At 38.3% G+C, this 9,766-nt stretch overlaps 1 non-coding gene across 1 annotated transcript; it reads right to left on the bottom strand.

Moving 5' to 3' along the window:
* Positions 1–4,121: 4,121 nt before the first annotated feature.
* LOC121206836 (small nucleolar RNA R71) lies at positions 4,122–4,228 on the bottom strand. The gene has a single exon (XR_005902013.1). It is a non-coding gene; the product is annotated as a small nucleolar RNA R71 (small nucleolar RNA).
* Positions 4,229–9,766: the final 5,538 nt, after the last annotated feature.

Below are 9,766 nucleotides of genomic sequence, written 5' to 3'. Positions count from 1 at the left end.
TAACCACAATCATGTTAGCCATATATGAATTTAACAATTTAAATTTTCGTATTACACATAAATACTTGTACTAGTTCATATTGAACTCGTATAACCTCGTAATATCACTATATCCATTGAACCAATTGGAATACTATCGGATACTCGAGTGTCTCACACACTAAGTGCCAATACGTGGTCGAAATCACCTCTATCTCATATCTCTTATAGAGATGCTCACTCTCAAGCCATCAATGGGTCTGCTCACACAAGCTATAAAGTATCCAGAACACATGCTGAAAAACTCAGCCACCGATAGGTCGTACGAGACCAGCACCCAAAAACATGGCAACCCCTAAAGACATGTCATTTGTATCTTATCTATTCCTAAGGTTCAACCTAGATTCATACATTTTCGATACCTTGTCAAGAACTTCCGTGGTGTTGTATCATTATAATTATACTAATTAAGCATTTAAAACACATATAATTTAATGCTTATTAAACGTACGAACTTACCTCGAATTAGTACGAAAACAATTGACCGATTAATCCACTACTTTGTCTTTCCTCGATCTAGATCCGGATGTGGCTTTTCTTGATCTATATATAATCACATTTAACTAATCTAATACTTATTCTAATCAATTCAATCCAATTTCATGTTATGTCAAAATTAACATTTTGCCCCTAAACATTTGACTTCATTATAAATTAGTTCCTAGGCTTGTAAAAATGAAATTCATGAAAATTTCTCTACACCCAAGCCTAGTCGAATTTTATTGGTGCTTATAGCAGCCCATATAATTCCCAATTTCATATATTTAACACACAATTTTTACTTTTCTCAATTTAGCCCTTAATTGACAATTTCAACAAAAGTTGTTTATTTAAAAACCAAGATTCATTTTCTTCCATTAAACTTCAAGAATAATTAAAAAGCTCTCATGGAAAAACCCTATACTTTCAACCATGTTGCAAATTAATCCTCCATTTAGCTAAATTAAGTTACAATGGTTCCGAAAACATAAAAATTAACAAAAACGTGTCAAAGAATTACTTACATGCAGGGGAAATAAGTGGCTAAAATTTTAAGCTTCAAAAACCCCTGCTTTGCTAAAAATTTCCGTGGAGAAGATGAAGCAAATAGGTTGGTAAATTTTGTTTTTATTATTTTATGTTTTAATTACCTAATACCAACCTAACATCACAAATTTCATGATTACACTTCATGTACATCCACTAACTCAATTAGTGTCTAATTACTCAATAAGGACCTCTACTTCAAAGTTTTATAGCTATTTAACACCTTTTGCTAGCAGAAGACAACTTTTACACTTTATGCGATTTACTCCTATTTCACAAATTGAGCATACAAATAGTAAAATTTCTTAACAAAATTTGTATACCATAATTCTAACATGTTGTTGATATTAAAATAATATAAAAATAAATTTTTACGATCTCAAATTTGTGGTCTCGAAACCACTATTTTGACTACACTGAAATGGGTTGTTACAACTCTCCCCCTTTGGAATTTTTGTCCCTGAAAATCTTACCAGAAAATAGGTCAGGTATTGTTTTCTCATGGTTTCCTTGGGTTACCAAGTAGCCTCTTCAATATCGTGACGATGCCAAAGAACCTTCGCGAAAGTTATTCTTTTATTTCTTACCTCTTTAATCTCTCGAGCTAAAATTTTGATCGATTCTTCGTTATACGACATGTCGGGCTGAATTTCAACCTCGGCCGGAGATACTATATGCTATGGCTTTGATCGGTACCGTCGTAAAATCGACACATGAAACACATTATGAATCTTTTCCAACTCTGACGGTAACTCAAGTTGATAAGCCACTGGCCCAATTCTTTCAATAATCTCACACGATCCGATAAATTGAGGACTAAACTTTCCTTTGCGACCAAAACGGAGAATTTTTTTTCCAAGGCAATACTTTCAAAAACACCTTATCGTCGATCTGAAATTCAATATCTTTAAGCTTCAAATTAGCGTACGATTTATGTCGATTTGAAGTAGTTTTCAACCTATCATGAATTTCTTTCACTTTCTCTTCGATTTCTCCGATCAATTCAACCCCATGTATCTTTTTCTCACTAATAAATCGTAATTTATAAATATTTTTATCCAATTCTTAGCACATTTTTGGATGAACTAGCATTAGATTTATGGAATTTGATGCTCCTAATCCTTTAATTTCATGTTTTATACTTAGGTGAGAATAGGAGAGTAAAAAGAGCGAGAAACAGGCCAAAGACGGAGAAAATAGGTCAACATGGGAAATCAACATGGCCTGGTTTTCGTCACACGGGTATACCACACGCCCGTTCCTATTTAACAGACTTGCACACGGTTTGAAGAACTTGCACACGAGTGTGGCACAAAGCCGTATCCTTATCGAGCCCAAGCCTAATTCTACTCGGAAAAGGGCACTTTTGAGGGTTCTGAGCTATTCTAAAGCCTATATAAACACCCTAGAGGAGGATTAAAGGGGACACACGGAGTGGGAGGCAAGAAATTACTCGAAGAAAGCCGATTGATCCATCTCAGAAGTCGAATTCTCTTTCAAGACTGAAGATGTCCCTTCAATTTCCTTCAGGGTTTTTGGGTTTCTTTATGTTTTGTTATTATTATTCTTCTGAGATGTTGTCTTTTACACATATGAACTAAATCCCCTAAATACCTATGGAGGATGAAACCTAAGACAGATCTTGTTACTATATTCTGAATTATATAATAAATACTTAATTTGTTCTTAATTATATGTTCTTAATTCTTGCTTTAATATTTCAGGATATTGATTCAAGTATTGATGTGCTTATTCAAAGGAGCAAAAGTCCCTGTCTAAGAGTAGATCTAGCATAATTAAGCTGATTTGATTGCACCCCTAGACATAGGGAGACATAAATTTTTCAGATTAGGGTGAAACCTAATAAGAGAATCCATAGATCGAGTTAATGCAAAACTAGGGGTTTTAATTAGAAAGAGATTTCAATTAATCAACCTAGGGTTAGACGTTGTTAGTTTCGAGAGAGATGATAATATAAACTAGGGATCTCTACGGAATGAGTCAAGTGAATAAATCGTCTAATTCAGAGTCAAATAACAAGTGAAATCTAGGTGGATTCTTCCTTGGGTATTGTCTAAATCAATCAGTTTTCCTAAAATTATTTCCCCAATTTACTTCCTGTGCATTCTTAATCCCCTTATTTTTAGGCTAGATAATAAAAAGAAGGTTAATACTAGTACTTTTAGTTCCTGTGGGTTCGACATTCCGGTCTTGCTATAAGCTATACTACTGTTCGATAGGTGCACTTGCCTTTATCGTGATAATAGTTAGTTTTCAAATACAATCAATCATAAATATAAAACTTATCACGCACATCAAGTTTTTTTGCGCCGTTGCAGGGAACTAAGATATTAGGAACGCTTAATTTTTATTACTTTAGCCATTTATTTTATTGCAATTTAATTTTTATTTTAATTTTGTTTCTATCACTAAATTTTCTTTTATTTACTTCTGGTAGGTTTTTATAGTTTATGATTAGAAGAAACCCGTCAAGACCTCTACTTTTTGATAGTGAGATCGAAAGCATAGCTCGCAGAAATCGAAGAGAGATAAGGCAAAGCCTACGATACATAGAGGAAGGGTAAGAGGACGATATTCAAACCAAAACCGAGAAGATAGCTGATAATCATAATAATAATCCGCTACCTCATGTGGCTATTGCGAACCCAGTAAATCAGGATCCTACTTCTCGTACTATGTATGATTATGCTAAACCTAGTTTAACAAGAGCTGAATCGAGCATAGTTAGACTTGCTATTGCTGCAAATAATTTTGAGCTGAAACCTAACACCATTCAAATGATACAACAATTTGTTCAGTTTGATGGTTTGCAGGATAATAATCCAAACACTCAATTGGCAAAATTTCTGTAGTTCTGCGACACTTTTAAGATCAATGGCGATTCTGATGATGCTATTCACCTTCGGTTGTTTCCTTTTTCATTGAGGAATAAGGCTAAACAGTGGTTGAACTCGTTACCACGAGGGTCAATCACCACTTGGGAACAAATGACCGAAAAATTTTTACTTAAATACTTTTCACCGAGTAAAACGATTAAATTAAGGAATGGTATTTCTTCTTTTGTACAGATGGATTTAGAAACCCTCTATGATGCATGGAAGAGATACAAGGATCTATTGAGAAGGTGCCCTTACCATGGGTTACCATTTTGGCTACAGGTTCAAACTTTTCACAACGACATTAATCCTTCGACTAGACAGATGATTGACGCAACTGCTGGTAGAACTATCAATAATAAGACACTTGAAGAGGCTTATGAATTTATAGAAGAGATGTCACTGAATAATTATCAGTGGCAAGTCATGAGGATAAAGCCGATGAAAGCAGCCGGCGTTTTTAACGTCGATTCGGTCACTATGCTCTCTAATCAGGTAGAACTTTTGAATAGAAAAATTGATGGTTTACTTGGTTCTTCACAGGTTCACCCAATAATGCAATACGATGCAAGTGGAGGTGGAACGAGCAATTCAGGAAACCTACCCTATGGCCACAACATGGAAAATGAGCAATTAAATTATATGGGTAATAATCCTCGGCCTCAAAATAACCCTTATAATAACACTTACAATGCAGGTTGGAGGAACCACCCAAATTTCTCATAGGGAGGCCAAGGGAATTAGAGAGCACCACCCCTTCCAGGCTTCCAACAATAACCTTACCAGTAAGAGAAAAAGCCTAACCTTGAGGAGATGATGACAAAATTTATTTCAATAGCAAAAACCAATTTTTAGAACACTGAAACTGTACTTAAAAATTAAGAAGCATCAATCCAAAAGCTCGAAAATCAAATTGGATAGCTGGCTAAGATGATTTCAGAGAGACCGCTAGAAAGTCTACCTAGTAACACCGGAGTGGGAAAATGTTAGCTGAATCTGAAAAGAAGCCATTACAAGAAGTTGATAGAAACGAATGAGAGGAAGTAAAACCCGAAAATAATGACAATCCAATGCCAAAGGAATATAAACCACCAATCCCATATCTAGCAAAGTTGAAGAAAGACCGCATAGATGCACAATTCGGTAAATTTCTTGAACTTTTTAAACAACTGCATATTAACTTACCTTTTGTTGAAGATATATCGTAGATGCCTACATATGAAAAATTTTTAAAGGAGCTTCTATAACATCCTGATTTTTGGGTTTTTGTAATTTTTGAGAGTTTGGTAAAGTTTTTAAAATTTGGTAGTTAGTAGTGAAAATTCATGGTTGGAATAGGTAAATGAGCTTTTGGAAGGCCCATGTGGTGACCAAAAACCCAGAAGAATTTTTGAACATTGGACTTAAGGAGTTAGGGGCTTTGGGTAGATGGCTTTATTAAAAGTTGTGGGTAAAATGCATCACAAAGGAGCCCTTAGAAAAGTGGCTAAGTGACGCCACTAAGGAGTTAAAAAGGTGGCGTGTAAGTGGTTGGGGGAAACCTGGGTTCGATTCTCTGGAATGGCAAATGTGATGTTATTTTTATGCTTTGAGCATGCAGAAGTTGTAGCCGAATGGAACTCTGTTGGAGAGAGTTTGAATCAGTCAAACGCATTGATTAAGGAGTGATAAGGGGAGAGATTTTAGGGATTTGAGAGAGAGATTAGAGTTACCCGAATGAAGGGAATTAGAGAGGGGATTTCGACAGAGGAATATTAAGTTAGTATTTCGGCATTTGGGAGCTTGTTGTGCCGTTTTCTTCTGTGTAAACCATAGGATTAGTCTTTTCTTATTTTTTTTCTTTATTTCTTATTCCCTAGCTGAACTACCACCCTTCCATCCATCTTTCCTTCCTTCTCTTTTTTCGAAACTAGTTCACTATTCCCTTTCTCAACAACACCTTTGCCGAAAAGCCACAAAAGTCGAAACCTGTGAAGCTTGGTGGTGCCGATTTCTTGTTGACCATCAACCTTCTTTTTCCCTTCACTTTTTGGTGGCCAATTCCTTCATCTGCTAAGTTTTAATCGGTTCAAAAAGGAAGACCGTGGTAAGTATTCATACTCCAATCGATTCAGTAGTTTAACTGTTGACAAAAGCCGAAACCCCTATAGTTTAGGGAGGTTGCCGATTTGAGATGTAGGCCTTATTGGGCTTTTTCATTTGATTTTGTTATGGTTTGTATAGTGGGGTAGATACTTTGGAGGAGCAGCAAGGCTTGGGGTATCGATTTGGGAAACTTGGATCGAGCAGCGGACTCGGTGAAGGTAAATGACTTGTGGTTGTTAGGGATTCTTTGGCCGATTTTGGGTAAGGTAAGATGTGGGTTTGATTAGCATGAATTGTAAACTAAGAGTGATGGTGAATAATTGTAGGTTGCTGTGGGAGACTTCGTTGGTGAACGTCACAAAACAAGTGTGTAATAACCCCCGTAAGATCTTGAACTAATATTCGCTAAAAAGCCTAAATGCCTAAATTCTGGCATTTCGGGAACTTGAGATTTTGCATGTGGTTTAAGATGCGATTAAAGTGATACAATCGGTGTTTGGATCTATAGAACAAGTAGGAGCGCAATTCTGTGTACGTTGGTAAGTTGGGCCTCAATGGGCTAAAATTGGGCCTAATGGGCTTCCGGGCCCATTTGGGTAAATTTTGATAGAAAATGGAACTTGGATATATTGCATGTTGAACGAGTAAATCTGATGAAAAATTTGGATTATGAGGGCTTAAAGGGCTAAATCGGCATTCGTAGGGCCCATTAAGGGGTTTTTGGGCCAATAACTCGGTTTTGCTAGAATGGGCAAGAATCGCTGCTTAAACACTCGAAATTGTTGATAACTAATAATGAGCATGGGAAACCCTATATAAAAATGATAGAATAATGAAATTACCCTTACAATGTGAAAATAACCATTATACCCCTAGGGATATGTTATAATTAAGATGCATGTGATAATGTTTTGTACATGATATGCCATGATAAATTCATATATGCATGGGTTGGGTTTTATTTGAATGGAGGAAGTGCAAAAGGGCTTTGCCCCAGTTTACCGAAAAAGGGCTTTGCCCCAGTTATTTAAAGAGGCTAGGCCTCCAGTTATATGATAAATCAGCTATGCTGCCAGTGGAGAGTTTGGTTGAGTGGGTTGAGTTATTCCCCACATGGTGTGTTGGTTGGTATGGGTGGAGAGTAGCGGATGGTGGGTTGAGGAGTCTCCCCAAATGGGCTTGTATATGTTCATTGATATTGCATGTGTTATTGAAATCGGCCTATGGGCCAAACCGATTGCAGTAAAGGCTTCAGTCCAGTGATATGAATTATGAAAAGGCTTCGGCCCAGTATATGATGAGACTAAATTTGGGCTTGGGCCCAGTATGCTGTTATTGGTTTGGGCTCTGAAAGGGGCTTGTTGCACACTGAGTTTCCAAACTCACCCCTTCTTCAACCTTGCAGGTGAGCCTTGATGTGGAGACTTGGAACCGGAGGGGATTCAGAGTGGCCACGGTGATCGCTTTTGGACTTTAAATAAGTAACTGGTTTTCTTTAGGTTGTTTTAATTACTATTTATTTTTGGGATGTAATAAGGCCATTTTAACTTTATTTTCTTTCTGTGATTATTTTATTTTCAATAACTCTAAATTTTTCTAGTCATAATTAAAATGGACTAGACTTAGGGCGCGTTTTCAAAATGATACTCGTTTTCAAATTAACGTAACGACACGATTAATCGGTTTATCAAAGATATCCACTCAAATGAATTTCAACTCGGTTATCAAAGTGTGGCAATGGTTGTGGGCATGTTTAGGATTGGATCCAATCGAAGAGCTTGGTATTAAGCAGCCTTCATGGCTCACCTCCTCTGTTTCGGATACCTACCTGGTGCACAGCTTCCATTCACTTTGTTAACTTAACAAAAGACGGTTATTTAAAACACTATAACGAGGCGTGGATTTTTAACTTCAATGTGGCACGTCAGATTTGACCATAACGTCTGGGTCGAGTTTGGGATGTTATATTTAGTGGTATTAGAGCCTGGTTGTAACAAATCGGCTATGTGTTTCTAAACGGGTTTTAAAATCAAGAGTTTCAGAACAAAGTTGTTTTAAATCAAAATTCAAGAATTTCTATTTACTGTGATCAATACATGGTTTTTTGTTTTAAATGGGTTGGAGAGAGAAGTGGCACACTGAATCCTCGGCCCCAAGTCTGTAAGTATACTCTCTTTTTGTTTTGTGCTATTGATATGATGCTCGGGATAGAACTGAGACCCTACAATGATACTTTAGATAGGGTAGAATTGTAAAACAGTAGGAATGAGACTGTAGCTAGGTTACGACGTTGCGAAAATAATCTTTGAACTGCTAAATTTCCATAAGACATCTCGTAATTAACAATTGAACATTAAACTAATGTCATAAAATTCGTAACCAGATAATTCGATATAAGTATAAGAGGAACTCGTGGACGAGGCCGCGGACGTGGTCGCGGAAGGGTGCAAGCTGAATCTTCATCCTCGGGGCATAGGCCAGCTGAGGAGGCATTCGTGCCACAGGAAACTGAGATTGGGTCATATGATCGGGCTACGGGGGATGATGCTTTGTCTCAAGCAATGTTGAGGGTTTTGGAAAGGGTTGCTGGAGCTAGCACCGGGACAGTAAATAGGGGATCCATCTCAGAACAACTCTGGGCTAATGGAGCAGAGGTTTTTAGGGGCGTATCTGGAGTAATGTGGTTGAATATTGGATGGAGGTAACGGAGCAGATTATGGACGACCTAGATTGCTCTGTGGAGCAAAAGCTGAAGGGGGCAGTGTCATTGCTGCGAGACGAGGCATATCAGTGGTGGATCACTGTAAGGGAGAGTACCCCGATTGAACGGGTAACCTGGGTACTGTTCAAGAATGCTTTTAAGGGGAGGTATGTTGGAGCTAGTTATATGGATGCCCGTCGAAAGGAATTTTTGAATCTGGCTCAGGGTAATAAGACTGTTGCGGAGTATGAGCGGAATTCTTGAGGCTAAGTCGATATGCTAGCTGGATAGTTGCGACTGAATATCAACACAGTGTTCGATTCAAGGATGGCCTCCGCAATGAGCTTAGGGTGTTGATAGCTCCACAGGGGGAGCGTGATTTCACTACTTTAGTAGAGAAGGCTAAGATAGCCGAGGAAGTAAAACGGACTGAACGGCAGAATCGTGAGAAGGATCGACCCAGATTTAGGAGAGATTCTGGACTCTTGGGTGCTACAAATAGGAATGCAAAAAGAGCTAGAATGGAGGAACCAGTTCGAGTAGTTTGAGTGAATACTTTTAGACCGCAGGCTTGCAGGGACTGTGGCAGAGTACATATAGGGGAGTGCTGGAGACGAACTGGAGCTTGCTTTCGATGTGGGTCAAAGGAACATAAGTTCAGGGAGTGTCCTCGGAGAGCAGCTCAGGATCTAGTTGCGGAGTAAAGAGGTGTTCAACAGCAGCGAGGAAGACCACCACTAAAAAGAGACCGTGGGCAAGGTAGAGGTGGCAATGGTAATAAACGAGGGCATGGGGCACCTGGCAGGAGTGCTGGACATGCTGAAGCTCGTCAGCTGGTGTTGGTTTATACTGCACGGTACATTCTTCATTCATAGCACGCCTTACACTGCTTTGATTGATGTGGGTTCCACTCACTCGTATGTTGCCTGTGATATATCTGGGGCTTTGGGTGTGCTTCTTGAGGAGACTGTGAGTGGGGTATCGGTGATAAGCCCTATAGGACACTCGGTTAAGGTAG

The sequence above is a fragment of the Gossypium hirsutum genome, chromosome A01, assembly GCF_007990345.1.
Source record: "Gossypium hirsutum isolate 1008001.06 chromosome A01, Gossypium_hirsutum_v2.1, whole genome shotgun sequence".
Taxonomy (NCBI): domain Eukaryota; kingdom Viridiplantae; phylum Streptophyta; class Magnoliopsida; order Malvales; family Malvaceae; genus Gossypium; species Gossypium hirsutum.
The sequence above is the reverse complement of the archived record's forward strand: the minus strand, read 5'-3'. Positions and strand labels throughout refer to the sequence as shown.